The sequence below is a fragment of the Rhinatrema bivittatum genome, chromosome 1 (genome assembly GCF_901001135.1).
Source record: "Rhinatrema bivittatum chromosome 1, aRhiBiv1.1, whole genome shotgun sequence".
NCBI classification, from domain to species: Eukaryota; Metazoa; Chordata; class Amphibia; order Gymnophiona; family Rhinatrematidae; genus Rhinatrema; species Rhinatrema bivittatum.
Genome location: NC_042615.1, coordinates 419963248 through 419979180, shown reverse-complemented (window position 1 = coordinate 419979180; position 15933 = coordinate 419963248).

Sequence of the window (15933 nt, the reverse complement as noted above, 5' to 3'; positions counted from 1 at the left end):
CCTCAATGCCCATTCATCGTCGAAGTCAACACCTCCGATGTCGGCATAGGAGCTTTGCTGAGCCAAAACAGCGATACAAATACATTTCATCCTTGTTCATTTTTCTCTCGGCGCATTACTCCTGCCAAGAGGAACTATGGTATAGGAGATAAAGAGCTGTTGGCTATCAAGCTGGCCTTTGAGGAATGGCGTCCCTGGTTAGAAGGCGCTCAACATCAAATAACAGTGTATACAGATCACAAGAATCTGGAATATTTGCCGTCATGTGCAGCGGCTTAATATTCGACAAGCCAGGTGGTCATTATTTTTCAACTGATTCGATTTCTTGCTCAAATATCGCCCTGCAGAGAAGAAAACATCCAGGCAGACACTCTCTCATGCTCCTTTCTGCCCGAGGAGTACCCGATGAACCTCGTCACATCCATCAATCCGAGAAGGTGATCTTGGCAGCCACCCATTCAGTTCCCGCTGGCAAGACTGTGGTGCCTCGTGGTATGCTAAAGAAAACTCTTGAAATGGGCTCATGACTCTTGTTTGGCTGGTCACCCAGTGACAAGCCCCGCACGTTGGCTATGCTACAACACTTCTATGGTGGCCCTCAATGAAGGCAGATGTTACAAGCATATACAGCATCCTGCGCTACTTGCGCAAGACAGAAACCTCCTGCCCGGTCGTCCCTGGGGCCTTCTCCAAACCCTTGCCAATACCAAGGAACCCTGGACACACATTGCGACTGATTTCGTGGTAGACTTACCACCTTCTAATGGAAACAACACATTATGGGTTACTGTCGACCGCTTTTCGACGATAGCACACTTCGTGGGCTACCATCTGCCCTGAACTGGCCAAACTGTTTGTAAACAATACATATATCAAAAAGAGAGAGCAAGTTTTTATTATCACAAAATCTTAACTATCCAAACAAGTGTGTCATAAAATACACTCATACACTCACACATTCACACAATAAAATCACAAATTGAAGCCAAGTGAAGTAACTCACCAGAATACATGATGTAACATTTACAGAATGTAAAGAGATATTTAGAGTGCAACTGCAACATGTATTTATACATCTGTGGTTATAAAAAAAACCACTTACAACTCTATAAATATTTTTATCTTCCAATATGATTACCTAATAATTCCCTAATTGTCAAGTGTATGATCTTAATTACCACACTATTTTATAAACAAGTAAGTCCATGTGTGCACCTCTATATCAAAGTGCTAAAACACTTGAAATTGTCTTCATCTGGTGTTCTTCACTAAATGCTTCTCTTCATCAACATGTAAAAGACAGTGCTTCAAACTGTTTGTAAAACATATCTTCCGTCTACATGGCATGCTGAAGCATAGCTTTCGGACAGAGGTGTACAATTTACAGCCAAATTCTGGAGAGCAATTTGTCAAAAATTTGACATCTCATTAGATCTGACTTCAGCCTACCACCTGCAATCTAATGGGCAGACGGAGAAGAAAATGAATCGGACGCTCAAACAATTCATCCGTTCATATGTGAACTCCAGGCAAAGTGGACTGGGCAGAATTACTTTCCTGAGCTGAGTTCGCTCTGAACTCCCATCCGGCTTCTGCCACCGGGTCTACTCCTTTTCAAATCATCTATGGTCGACAACCATTACCACCGCTTGCCTCTACCTGTCTGTAACTCCTTCAGCAGTCCAAACTACGCAGCAGAACTTCAACAACTTGGAGACAGACCAAAGACATTTTGCTCAAAGCAGGACAAAAGGCCAGAAGACCTATGATGCTTACCACAGAGAAGCACCTAGTTCCAGCCAGGAGATAAGGTATGGCTCAGTACTAGATTCCTCCCGCCTCAAGCTGCCCTCTGCACGTTTTGCACCACATTACATCAGGCTTTTCTCCATTCTTCATCACCTAGGAGCCTTAACCTGCAGTTTGAAATTGCCTTCCTCTATGAAGATACACAATGCCTTCCATGTGTCACTCTTTGAAGCCTCTCATACTCTCTGAATTTTCCACCAAGACTCCAGAACTGATACCTCTTGATGCAGAGGAAGATATACGTACCAAATAGATGACATCCTATATGTACGTAAGAGAGGTAAACACTGGGAGTATTTGATTTCTTGGGAGGGATACGGACCGGAGGAGAACTCCTTGGAACCTGCTGTTAACATTCTCGATAAGGAGCTGATTCAACAATTCCACCAGTCACATCCTCGGAAGCCTAAACCTCCTGGGAGGGGCCCTAAGAAGGGGGGTGACTGTCACGCCCGTCGGTCGCAGATGGCTGCGCCCTCTGTTGCTCACCTCTCTTCTCTCAAATCCATCGACTCTTGGTAAAATGGCTGCCTCCGCCTCTGAACGCCGACCTCCCTGGCATCCCCCGGGACTGCGTGGGTGATTGCGTTTGCCATTTTGATCCAGGAGTCACGTAAGGCATGCGCACATCAGCCCTCCTCTTATGCACGTCATGGCGGGAGCCTTGGGGGCGCCCCCTCCGCATGACATCACCTGCCTAGGTGTATATAACCTCTCTTCTCACTCTTCCCTCGAGTTAGCAAGGATTCCCTTCCTGCTGATTTCACTTCACTACAGACACTTGTAGTTCCTGAGATCTGCCTTGGACGTCTTAGGTACCTGCTCCTCAGGGGCCTTGCCACGCTCCAGACCTTCACCCTTCGGGGATACCTCTGTTCCAGCTTGAACGCCCTTAGGTACCCGCTCCTCGGGGGCCTTGCCGCGTTCCAGTTTTCCGCTCCTCGGAGGAACCTCTCTTCAATTGCCTGCACTTTCTCAAAGTGAGTACCATGCTATCCAGCTTGTTTCTCTACTTCTCTCAGCTTTTACAGTGTGGATTCTCAGCCTACCCCACTCTGCGGAAACACTACCGGATCTACCCCTCTGGCCTACCATAGTTGTGTGATTACTCGGCGTACTCCGCTCTGCGGACCACTACCGGATCTATCTGCGATACCAACTCGGTGAGAGCACCTCCAGCTTCATCGTGCTGCAGAGTACTGACAGACATTTTCGCTGGACACAATCTCCTCTGAACAGAGGTTCTTTGCCTCCCTCTCGGGCAACATCCAGCATTTGCAGTATAATAAGTCCTCCTCCTCTGTGTGTTGTTACTGCTGGGAGTCAGCCTATTGTGGCAAGTCCCCATAGGGCTCCTCCCTGTAGGTGGAGTCAACTCTTGCTACAACCCAGGGCCCACGTTCCAAGACAAAAATATAACACCTGTTCTGTAGAGCTACAGATTCATTTATGGCCTTACCCATGTAGGACATGCATACCAGGGTAGGGTTAAATTTATATCATGTCTCCCCTGCACCTCATCTCTTCCAGGGTATACATATTCAGATCCTTTCAGCTCTCCTCATAAGTCTTCTGAAACACATCCCACACCATTTTGGTCATCTTCCTCTGGACCATTTCCATCCTGACTCTATCCTTTTTGAGATATGATCTCCAGAACTGAACACAGTACTCCAGGTGAGGCCTCACAAAGGACCTGTACAAGGGGATTATCACCTCCTTTTTCTTACTGGTTATTTCTCTCTCTATGCAGCCCAGCATTATTCTGGCTTTAGTTATTGCCTTGTCACATTGCTTCACCAATTTTCAGAATACCAGACACTATCACTCCCAAGATCCCTCTTTCCAGACTATGCTTAATAGTCTTTCACCCTCCATCACATCAAGCTCTTTGGATTACCACACCCCAAATGCATGATTCTGCATTTCTTGGCATTGAATCCCAGCTGCCAAGTCTTAGACTACTCTTCAAAATTTCTTTAATCACTTTTTATTCTCTCTACTCCTTCAGGTGTGTTCACTCTGTTGTAGGTCTTAATATCATCCATAAATAGACAAACTTTACCTTCTATCCCTTGTGCGATGTCACTCACAAAGATATTGAATAGAACCGGTCTGAAAACAGATTCCTGTGGCACTCTACTTAACATCGTTATCTCTTCAGGGTAGGTTCCATTTACCATTACACATTGTCTGCTGTCAGTCAACCAGTTTGTAGTCTGCTCCAGCACTTTGGCACCGAGTCCCAAGCATCTGATTTTATTCACAAGCCTTTTATGCAAGACTTTATTAAAAGCGTTGCTGAAATCAAAATAATTCACATCAAGTGCTCTTCCTTGATCCAAATCTCTAGTCACCCAATCAAAAACGTAAATTAGATTTGTCTGACAGTGACCTTCCCCTGGTGAATCCATGCTGTCTTGGGTCCAGCAACCCACCAGTTTGTAGATACTTCACTGTCCTTTCCTTCAGCAGCATCTCCATTAATTTTTTCACCACCGAGGTGAGGCTAACTGGCCTGTAGTTTCCAGCCTCCTCTTTGCTACTACTCTTGTGAAGTGGCACCACTACTGCTCTTGAATAGGTCTTTCAGTATATTTGCCAGCACATCTCTGAGCTCGCTCAGTATCCTGGGATGTACCTCATCCTGCCCCTGGGGCTCGCCCACTTTCAGGTTTCCTAGCTCTTCCCATACATTCTCTTCTCTAAATGGAGTTTTGTCTTCCACATCCCCATCTGTGATCTTCTCAACGAGCATCGGTCCTTCTCCAGGGTCTTCTTTAATGAATACTGAACTGAAGTATTTGTTTAATATTTCCACCATTTCTTTATCTCTCTCCACACACTGCTCCTCATCACTTTTTTATTTGACTATACTACTTCAGGCCTTCCTTCTTTCTGATATATTTGAAAAAGCAAATGTTGCTTACCTGTAACAGGTGTTCTCACAGGACAGCAGGATGTTAGTCCTCACATATGGGTGACATCATCAGGATGGAGCCCAATCACGGAAAACTTCTATCAAAGTTTCCAGAACATTGACATGGCCCCTACTGGGCATGCCCAGCATGGCACTAACACTACAGCCAGCAGGGGTCCTCCTTCAGTTTTATTTGATAGCTACAGGCAGTAGCTATCAAATAAGACTGAGCGGGGCAGCGAGCGGGTTTTGTGAGGACTAACATCCTGCTGTCCTGTGAGAACACCTGTTATAGGTAAGCAACATTTGCTTTCTCACAGGACAAGCAGGATGGTAGTCCTCACATATGGGTGAGTACCGAGCTGAGGATGTCCAAACATGCACCAAATGTATCTAACGGCATGCAACAAGCACAACAACTGGGGTGAAATTTGGTGGAGGGCATCCTGAACCCCACCGGGCAGGCGGAAGGGTGTAGGTATGTCATGTTGGAAATAAGTTACGCAGGACAGACTGCCGAAGATGGAATTTTGTCTTCCGGCTTTGTCCAAGCAATAATGGGCTGTGAAGGTATGGAGAGAACTCCAGGTGGCAGCCCTGCAAATGTCAGGAAGCAGCACCGATCGTAGGTGTGTGCTACTGAAATCGCCATGGCCATCACAGAGTGTGCTTTAACACGGTCTTGAAAAGGAATGCCTGCTTGCTGATAGCAAAAAGATATGCATTCCGCCAACCAGGAGGAAAGAGTCTGCTTACCCACAGGTTGCCCTAATTTGTTAGGATGGAAAGAGACGAATAACTGAGTGCTCTTCCTGTGGGCAACTGTGCGGTCTAGATAAAAAGCTAGAGTCCCATTTACAGTCAAGGGTATGCAGAGCCTGTTCCCCTGGATTGGAATGGGGCCTGGGAAAGAAGATAGGTAGTATGATGGATTGATTAATGTGAAACTCCGAAGCTACCTTAGGTAAAAACTTAGGGTGAAGTGCGGAGTACCGCCTGGTCCTGCAGGAGTTTAGTGTAAGGCGGATAGGTAACTAGGGCCTGTAACTCACTAACCCTGTGAGCTGAAGTGATAGCCAAAAGGAAAATCACTTTCCATGTGACATAGTTTAGGTCACAGGAGTGAAGAGGCTCGAATGGTGGTTTCATGAGCCGACCGAGAACCAGGTTAAGGTCCCAAGAAGGGGCCAGAGGACGTAAAGGTGGCTTGATATGGAGCAAGCCCTTCAAAAAGCGTGTTACGAGGGGTTGTACCGAAATAGGGACATCCCCGACACCTATATGGAAGGTGGCTACCACACTGACATGCATTCTGATGGAAGATGTCTTAAGACCTGACTCTGACAAATGCCAGAGATAGTCTAAAAACTTTGGGACTAGACAGGAAAAGGGATCAAGGGACTGAGAAGTGCACTATGATGTATACATTTTCCATTTATAGGAATAAGATTTTCTCATGGAAGGCTTCCGTGAAGCAATCAGGACACGAGAAACTGAATCTGAAAGGTTAAGTGACTGAAGGATTAACCTTTCAACATCCATGCTGTCAGAGACAAGGCCTGAAGATTGGGATGGCGTAGGCGTCAGTTGTTTTGAGTGATCAGATGCAGGTCCATTCCCAAGGGAATGTGCCTGCGGATGGAGAGATCCTGAAGTATGGGAAACCACACTTGGCGTGGCCAGTAAGGTGCTATCAGGATCATGGTTCCCTTGCCCTGACATAGCTTCACGAGAGTCTTCGAGAGAAGAGGAAGTGGAGGGAATGCATAGAGCAGACCGGTTGCCCACGAGAGGGAGAATGCATCTCTGCGCTGAGAGCGCTCGCTCTGAATGAGGGAGTAGTAGTTGTCCACTTTGTGGTTCTGAGGGGACGCAAAGAGGTCTGTCTGGGGGTATCCTCATTGTCAGAAGATTGAGGTCGCTACTGAGGGGTTGAGAGACCACTCGTGCGGCTGGAAGACGCGACTCAGCTTGTCTGCCAAGACATTGTCCACTTCCGGCTAGCAGGTGGCCCTGAGGTACATCGAGTGGGAGAGAGCTTCCTCCCAAATCTGCACAGCTTCCTGACACAGAAGGAAGGAACCTGTGCCTCCCTGCTTGTTGATGTACCACATGGCCACCTGGTTGTCCGTCTGAATCAGGATGACCTGATTTGATAGGCGATCCTGAAAAGCCCTGAGAGCATATCGCATTGCTCGAAGTTCCAGGAAATTTATTTGATGTTTGGCTTCCTCTGGAGACCAAGATCCTTGTGTCTGTAGATTGTCCACGTGGGCTCCCCACCCGAGGTTGGAAGCGTCGGTGGTGAGAATGAGTTGAGGATCTGGCACTTGAAATGTCAGTCCCTGGAGGAGATTGTTCTGATCTTTCCACCAGGCGAGAGACAGATGGAGTGAGTCAGTGATGTGGACAATAGTCGACAGAGGCTGAACAGCTTGAACCCATTGTGACCTCAGAGTCCAATACATGAGTCTCATGGTCAGGCGGGCCATTGGTGTAACATGGACTGAGGACACCATGTGTCCCTGAAGGACGAGGAATTGGTGAGCTGTTAGCTGTATGCTGAGACTGCAACTGGTGCGCGAGAGACAGGAGGGTTAGCGCTTGTTGTTTAGGTAGAAAGGCTTTTGCCTGCAAGGTGTCCAAATCTGCTCCAATGAACGACAAGGTTTGAGATGGGACTAAATATGATTTTCCGTAATTTACGAGAAATTCTGGAGAAATTAGAGTGTGTAGGGTCAAATCGAGGGACGACCGAGCGGCTTGCTGAGCTGGAGCCCTGATTATCCAGTCGTCCAGATAGGGGTAGATGTGAACACCTTCCTTCCTGAGGAAAGCTGCGAAAACTACGATACATTTGGTAAAGACTCGTGGTGCAGACGCTAGGCCGAACGGAAGCACTTGGTATTGATAGTGCTTGGGGCCTACTAAAAACCTGAGGTACTTGCAATGAGCTGGAGTTATCGCAATGTGTGTGTATGGATCCTTGAGGTCCAGAAAGCAGAGCCAGTCTCCTCTTTGTAGAAGAGGTAGAAGCGATCCCAAGGTTACCATCTTGAACTTTTCCTACTGGAGGTACTTGTTGAGAGCTCGTAGGTCCAGAATTGGATGAACACCCCCCGATTTTTTGGGGATCAGAAAGAACCGGGAATAGAACCCTAGGCCTTGCTGCGTTAGCGGGACAGGTTCTATTGCTCTTAACTGGAGAAGTAGAGATACCTCCTGATCCAGAAGAATGGAGTGGTCGGACATTCCCCACGTCTGCAGAGGTGGGGAGTCCGGTGGCAGGGCGAGAAAGTTTTGATGGTAACCCTGAGCAATGATTGCCAGTACCCATTGGTCGGTTGTGATTGACTGCCACATGTTGTGAAAGTGGCACAATCGACCTCCCACTGGTATGCTTGGCAGAGGAATCTGGCTGCTGCTCTCCAAGCGGAAGTCAAAAACCTGAAGCAGGCCCTGGCTGGGGAGCTGCTTGTGGTTTCTGCTTTCAGGGCTTGGCGAGGCTGAGACTTTTGATAAGGTCTCGCAGTACGGGACCTTGCTGGTGGTGGATAGGCCTTCCTTGGGTGGTAGAATGACTTCTTAGAGTCCTTCCTGAAGGGCTGTCTTGAGGAGAAGTTGGAAGGTATTGAAGAGAGCTGTTTAAGGGTCTCATGATTGTCCTTCAATTCAGCCACCATCCGTTGGATCTGTTTACCAAACAGATTATCCCCCCCCCACATGGTATGTTAGAGAGCCGGTCATGCACTTCTGGGTGAAGGTCAGAAGATCTGAGCCAGGCCCACCTTCTTGCCGAAATAGCAGCTGCAGACACTCTGGTAGAGGTGTCGAATATATCATAAGACGTTCGAATCTCATGTTTTCCTGCCTCAAATCCTTTGTTTACCAGGGTTTGGAGCTGGTCTTGAAATTGTTCAGGCAGGGACTCAGAAAACTCCTGTATCTGTTTGAAGATGACCCTATTATGTTGGGTCATATAAAGCTGGTAAGCAGCAATTCGGGAGATGAGCATAGCTCCTTGGAACACTCGTCGACCAATATTGTCTAGGAATTTTGTTCCTTAGCAGGTGGGGTAGATGAGTGAGGTTTTGACCTTTTTGCCCTCTTTTGAGCCGACTCTACCACTACTGAGTGGTGGTCGAGCTGGGATTTTTGAAAACCTGGGGCTGATTATACTAAGTAAGTAGTGTCAGCCTTTCTGTGTACTGGAGCAATTGATCCAGGACTTTCCCAGTTCTTTTTGAGGAGATCAAGAAGAATTTGATGAATGGGAATAGAGGTGATCACTTTGGGGGGCATCCAGGAATTGGAGTAACTCCATCATCTGGTGCCTGTCATCCTGTTCAGTCTGAAGTTGAAAGGAGACTAACTCAGACATTTCCTTCACAAAATTTATGAAAGAGAGGTCCTCTGGAGGAGAACGCTTCCTACTTTCAATGGGAGAAGGTGGTGAAGGTAAGTCATCGGTGTCTGTTGAAGTATCATCACCCCAAGTGTCATAAGGATCAGCAGACTGACCTGTAGGATGAGAAGGGGGTTGGATAGCTGAAGGCCCCGGGCGAGGCTCAGAGAAAATCGAAGGAATCACTGGGGCACCGAGGATGGCATGGAAGGCATCGGTGATGGCATCGAAGGCATCGATGGTGCTGATGGACGTATCGGCACCAATGGATGAACTGGTGGTGAGGGAGGAATTGGCATCGATGGCTAAGGCAAAACCCCCGATGGAGGAATGCGGAACGGTGTTTCTCCTCCAGATGAAGCTGTCAACAGGGAGGGCATCGGAGCCATCGGAGACCCGGGATCCACCGGTGGGAGGGCGGCCATCAGCGCCTCCATCCGGGGGCCAGCACTGTCGGAATCGGGTCGATGACTGGTTCCACAATCGGTGCCAGTGTCAGTGCCGGAAGAACCTGGAGATATTGCATCGCCTTGTCGATGGCCTCCTGAACCAGCCAGGTCCAGTTCTTCTCGGAGACCTGGAGCAAGCAGCCCCAGCTCCGGAACAGAAGAGAGAGGCAGAGGCAGAGGCACAGTCGGAGGGACCACCTTTACAGGTGGAATCGCGACTCCCAAACCCCGATCTGGTGAGGGTGGCCTCGATGACCCAGTCGCAGGAATGGTCGGTGCCTTTCCTGGACGGGGCTTCTTCGACAGTGGCTCGGACGGTGGCTCCGTCGATGATTTTGCTCCCTCGACGGTCCGAGTCTTGCGATGTCGATGGCGATGTTTCTCCTTGTAATCCCCTCGATCCTGAGGGGGAGTAGCGGGTGTCGATGGCCATGAAGACGTCGATGGTGGTCGGTCACTGCATGGTGGTCGATGCTGGCACGACGTCAATGGTGCCGGTTCCGATGACGTCGATGCAATGGACAGTGGCGGGGTCTGAGCACGGAAGAGGAGTTCCATCTTCTCCATTCTGGCTTTGCGACCTTTAGGTGTCATGAGGGCACATTTGGTGCAAGTCAGGACATCATGCTCACGCCCTAAACACATTACACAGACTCCATGGGGGTCTGTGATAGACATGGTGCGAGTACAGTCTAGGGCACCGACAAAACCCCCACGCCATGGCCATAGAAAAAAATCAAGCTGCGGTAAGTTCGACAGCTAGTAGGCCGCAAGGGCCAGACTCGACGGTAATCGACGGAAAACGGTCAGAAAACTTACCGGAGTACCGCGGCCAGAGAAAAGTTAGAGGAGGGACCCCTGTGGGGCAATTTAACTTTAGATAATTCCGTGAGGAAAATTCCTGTCAGGAATCTCTTCAGAGCTCCTAAACCGCGAGGCTACTGCTGCGTGGAAAAAAGAAGACTGAAGGGGGATCCCTGCTGGCTGTAGGGTTAGTGCCATGCTGGGCATGCCCAGTAGGGGCCAGTCAAAGTTTTGGAAACTTTGATAGAAGTTTTTCATGATTGGGCTCCATCCTGATGATGTCACCCATATGTGAGGACTACCATCCTGCTTGTCCTGTGAGAAAATGTTTTTATCACCTCACTTTACTTCTCTGGCAATCTTTTATTCCAGTTGACCTTTTGCTTTCCTTATTTCTTTCTTCATCTCCCTCAGTTTTAACAAATATTTTTCCCTGTCTTTCTCTTTTTGGGATCCTTTACACTTCTGGAACGTTGTTCTTTTTGCCTTTATTTTTTTATCCACCTCCCTTGAGAATCAGATTGTTTTCTTCTGTTATTTTTGTTTACTTTCCTAACATACGAGCTGATACAGTAAAATCGCGGGAGAGCAGGCGAGTGCCCGCTCTCCCGGTGCGCGCACAGGCCACTCTCCTGTGCACGCGATACAGTATTTTAATTTATTAAAATTAGGGCCGGCGGTAAAAAGAGGCACTAGGGACACTAGTGCGTCCTTAGCACCTCTTTTTTGACAGTAACGACGGCTATCAGCGAGTTTGACAGCCGACGCTCAATTTTGCCGGCGTTGGTTCTCGTGCCCGCTGACAGCCACGGGTTCGGAAACCGGACGCCGGCAAAACTGAGCATCCGGTTTTCGATCCACGAGCCGCGGGCCTATTTCAAATTTTTCTTTCTATTTTTTTTTTACTTTTTTAAACTTTTGGGACCTCCGACTTAATATCACCATGATATTAAGTCGGAGGGTGCACAGAAAATGGAAAATTGCTTACCTTGTAATAGGTGTTATCCCAGGATAGCAGGATGTAGTCCTCACATATGGGTGACATCATTGATGGAGCCCTATTGCGGAAATCTTTCTGTCAAAGTTTCTAGAAACTTTGGACTGGCACTCTGAGCCCACTGAGCATGCCCAGCATGCCATGATATTTTCAGCCACAGGGGTCTCCCTTCAGTCTCGTATGTAGCAGTAAGCTTTAGAAAAAAATAAAATAATAAAACGTATCGGACCCAACTGCGTGGGGTGGCGGGTTGGTTTCGTGAGGACTACATCCTGCTATCCTGGGATAACACCTATTACAAGGTAAGTAATTTTGCTTTATCCCAGGACAAGCAGGATGCTAGTCCTCACATATGGGTGATTAGCAAGCTAGAGGCTGAGTCATTTTGCAGTGAAGCAACACTGAAGTATTGTGTTGCGGTCTCTACCGCTTCCCCCTTGCTAGCCGTGTTCAGGGCTCACCTCCGAGGCCGGGAACGCCGCCTCCGCAGCTCTGCCGAGCGTTCAGGGCGTCCGCCATTGCTGGGCCGTCTCGCTGCCGCCCCGCGCGCACGCAGGGACGCGCATTATGGACGTACGCTCACAGGAAGCCTGACCCCGCCTGAGCTGATCACGCCACGCCCCAAGCCCGATATAACCGGCGTCCCTCCGTCCTCTCATTGCCTTGCAACAAGGGTCGCTACAGTGTGTAGTTCTTAGTTGCACTTCCGTTGTTCTGCTTCAGCCACCGACCTCTGCTCGTTCCTGACTCTGCTTCTGCCTGCCGCCAGCCACCGACCTCTGCTCGTTCCTGACTCTGCTTCTGCCTGCCGCCAGCCACCGACCTCTGCTCGTTCCTGACTCTGCTTCTGCCTGCCGCCAGCCACCGACCTCTGCTCGTTCCTGACTCTGCTTCTGCCTGCCGCCAGCCACCGACCTCTGCTCGTTCCTGACTCTGCTTCTGCCTGCCGCCAGCCACCGACCTCTGCTCGTTCCTGACTCTGCTTCTGCCTGCCGCCAACCACCGACCTCTGCTCGTTCCTGACTCGACCGCTGCCTGCCGTCTACCTCAGCTGCTTCACCCCTGTCCTCCGGACAGTGCCTCCTGCAGGTCTGGGCTGGAGCTACTGCCAGACTGTCTTGGGTTCCGAGACCTTCTACTTCCTGCCAGGCTCTGGCCTACTCGCTGCTGGCTCCCAGCTTGCACCCTGCAAGTTCCAGTCAAGACATTACTGACTCTGATCCTGCTTCCGCTTGCTCTGTGCTCCCTGGCCTATTGGCTCTTGCTACTGGACTCTGTGCTTACTCCTTGCCCGGGCTTTCCTAGAGAGACTACACTGTGCAGAAGTCCCAAGGGACTAGGACCCTACGGGCCCCTCCTGGGGGGTCCTGGTTTCCGGGTGAAGAGCTTAGCTGCACTCCCAAGTCCCAAGGTTCTGGGACCCTACGGGCTCCTCCTGGGGGGTTCCCAGTTCCTGGGTGAAGACCCCTTCGTGTCTCTCCTAAGTCCCAAGGCTCCAGGACCCTATGGGCTCCTCCTGGGGGGTTCCTGGTTCCCGGGTGAAGACCTGTGCCTGTGGCTCCGCCTCCTGAGCTACTCTACCCAGGGTGGTTCGGCTCAAGGGTCCACTCTCGAACCGCAGCTTCCCAGAGCCGTAACAGTATTGTTGGTGAAAATGAGGCAGCCGAAGATCACAGCAGGTTGGATGTAGAAGGAGTTGGGGTTATACTGGAAATAAGTTCTTTAAGACAGATTGTCCATAGGACTGAATCTTGTCATCTTTCTTTGTCCAAACAGTAATGAGCTGCGAAGGTGTCAAGAGAACTCCATGTTGCTGCTTTACATATGTCAAGAATTGGCACTGAACGATACTGTGCTACTGAGGTTGACATTGCTCTTACTGAATGTGCCTTTACTCGCCCTTGAAGAGAAAGGCCTGCTTTTTCATAGCAGAACTGTATGCAATCTGCTAGCCAGTTGGAGAGAGTGTGTTTGCCCACTGCTTTACCCGGTTTGTTCGGATCAAACGATACAAAGAGTTGATTGGATTTCCTGTGGACTGCAGTGCGATCTAAGTAATATGCTAGCGCACGTTTACAGTCCAAGGTATGTAAGGCCCGTTCCCCTTGGTGAGAATGAGGCCTTGGAAAGAATGTGGGCAAAACAATGGATTGGTTCAAGTGGAATTCCATAACTACCTTGGGGAGGAATTTTGGATGTGTACGGAGAACCACTCTGTCATGTAGGAATTTGTATAGGGTGAGTACGTGACAAGTGCTTGTAACTCAGTAACCCTTCTAGCTGATGTAATGGCTATGAGGAAATTTAAGAGCACAAGAAGTCATGGGTTCGAAAGGAGAACGCATGAGCCTTGTTAATACCAGATTCAGGTCCCATTCTGTGACAGGTGGCCGAATTGGTGGTTTAAGGTGAATTAAACCCCTCATAAATCTACTGACCAGAGGATGTATGGATATTGGTGCATCTCCCATCTTGTTATAGTAAGCTGAGATTGCACTTAAATGTACTCTTACAGATGAAGTCTGGAGACCAGAATCTGAAAAATGGCATAAGTAGTCTAGTAGAGAAGTTGTGGGGCAGGAGAAAGGGTCAATACGAGCCCGCCCGTTACCTCATTGTTTGTTCAGGTACCACATGGCTACTGTATTGTCCGTTTGAATGAGAACAGTTTTGTGTGAAAGGCAGTCCTTGAACGCATGCAGAGCATAACGTTTAGCTCGAAGTTCCAAGAAGTTGATTTGAAACGTTGCTTCGAGTTTTGTCCAAGTACCTTGGGGTTGGAGATTGTCTATGTGAGCTCCCCAATCTAAGGTGGATGCATCTGTAGTTAAATTTATCTGAGGGACTGGTTGTTGGAAGGGCAGGCCCTTGCGCAAGTTGTTCTTTTGCGCCCACCAAAGTAGAAATGAACGCAGCTGGTGGGTTACTTGAATTGGAGAGGACAGTGGTTGAAATGGCTTGGATCCATTGTGATCTTAATGTCCATTGGGTTATTCTCATGGCCAATCTTGCCATAGGAGTGACGTGAACTGTGGAGGCTATGTGACCTAGTAAGTTCAGAAACTGATGAGCAGTTGCTTGTTTCTTTGAGTGTAGCGAGTTTGCCAATAGGGAAAGTGTCTCTGCCCAATCGTTGGGTAGAAAGGCTTTTGAGAGGATGATGTTCAATTCTGCTCCGATGAATTGAAGCAGGTGAGACGGAATGAAATGGGACTTTTGATAATTGATGAGAAATCCCATGAGTGAAGTAGAGCAATTGTTCGGTTGAGAGAAGTTATTGCTCCTTGTTGAGATTGACTCCTGATTAGCCAGTTGTCCAGATAAGGGAAGACGTGGACACTTTCCTTGTGTAAGTGTGCTGCTATTACTGCCAGGCATTCGGTGAATACTCTGGGAGCTGAAGCGAGTCCGAATGGTAGTACTCTGAACTGGAAATGTTGGTGACCCACCAGGAAGCGCAGATACTTGCGATGAGGAGGGACTATTGAAATGTGAGCGTAAGCATCTTGGAGATCCAGAGAATAAAGCCAATCTCCTGTTTGAAGAGGTGGAAGCATGGTGTCTAGAGAAACCATCCTGAACTTTTCTTTCTTCAGAAATTTGTTGAGATTTCTGAAGTCTAGGATGGGACGTAGGCCTCCAGTTTTCTTTGGAATGAGGAAATAATGGGAGTAAAATACTCTGCCCTGCTGAGTCCGGGGCACCGGCTTTACAGATCTGATTCTCAGAAGGGTGGATAATTCTGCTTCTAGATGAATTATGTGATTTTCGTTTAGTGAAAGAGGTTTTGGAGGAAAATCTCTTGGAATTGAGACAAAATTGAGTTGGTAACCTCGAGATATTATTGAGAGCACCCATTGGTCTGTTGTTATTTGTACCCAATGGTTGTAATAGGAGGAAACTCGGCCTCCTACTGGTAGCTCCGGTTGTGGGTTGTGGAGATGGTTTTGGTCAAAGGTGATGGCCTCAAAAGCCTGCAGCCGGTCTTGTCTGCGGTGGAGGTTGAGGCCTAGTGGCTCTAGGTTGCCTGGGCTGAGATCTTTGCTGCGGACGCTGAAGATCTGCCCCTTGATGCTGGAGGGTACTAACAGCTCTGCCTGTAGAAAGGCCTCCGAGATTCCTTCCTAGGAGGACGTCGAGATGAAGATGCAGCTGAGTCCTGCGGAACTGGCGACAGTTGACGCAAGGTTTCTGTGTGTTCCTTCAACTGGGCCACAGTGTCCTGTACCTTTGAGCCAAAAAGTGTGTCCCCTACACATGGCAAGTCAACCAATTTTTCTTGGACCTCAGACCTGAGGTCCAAGGCCTTAAGCCATGCCCAGCGACATGCATTTATGCCCAAGGCTGCTACTCTGGAAGCAGTTTCAAAATTGTCTTAAGCGGCTTGGACTTCATGCTTACCAGCTTCAAGCCCTTTGTGTATTATGGTTTGAGCTGCTTCTTGACACTGCTGTGGTAACGAATTTGAAAGATCTTGCATCTGTTTCCTCAGGTTTCTCTGGTATTGCATCATATATAACTGATATGATGCAATCCTTGTATTGAACAT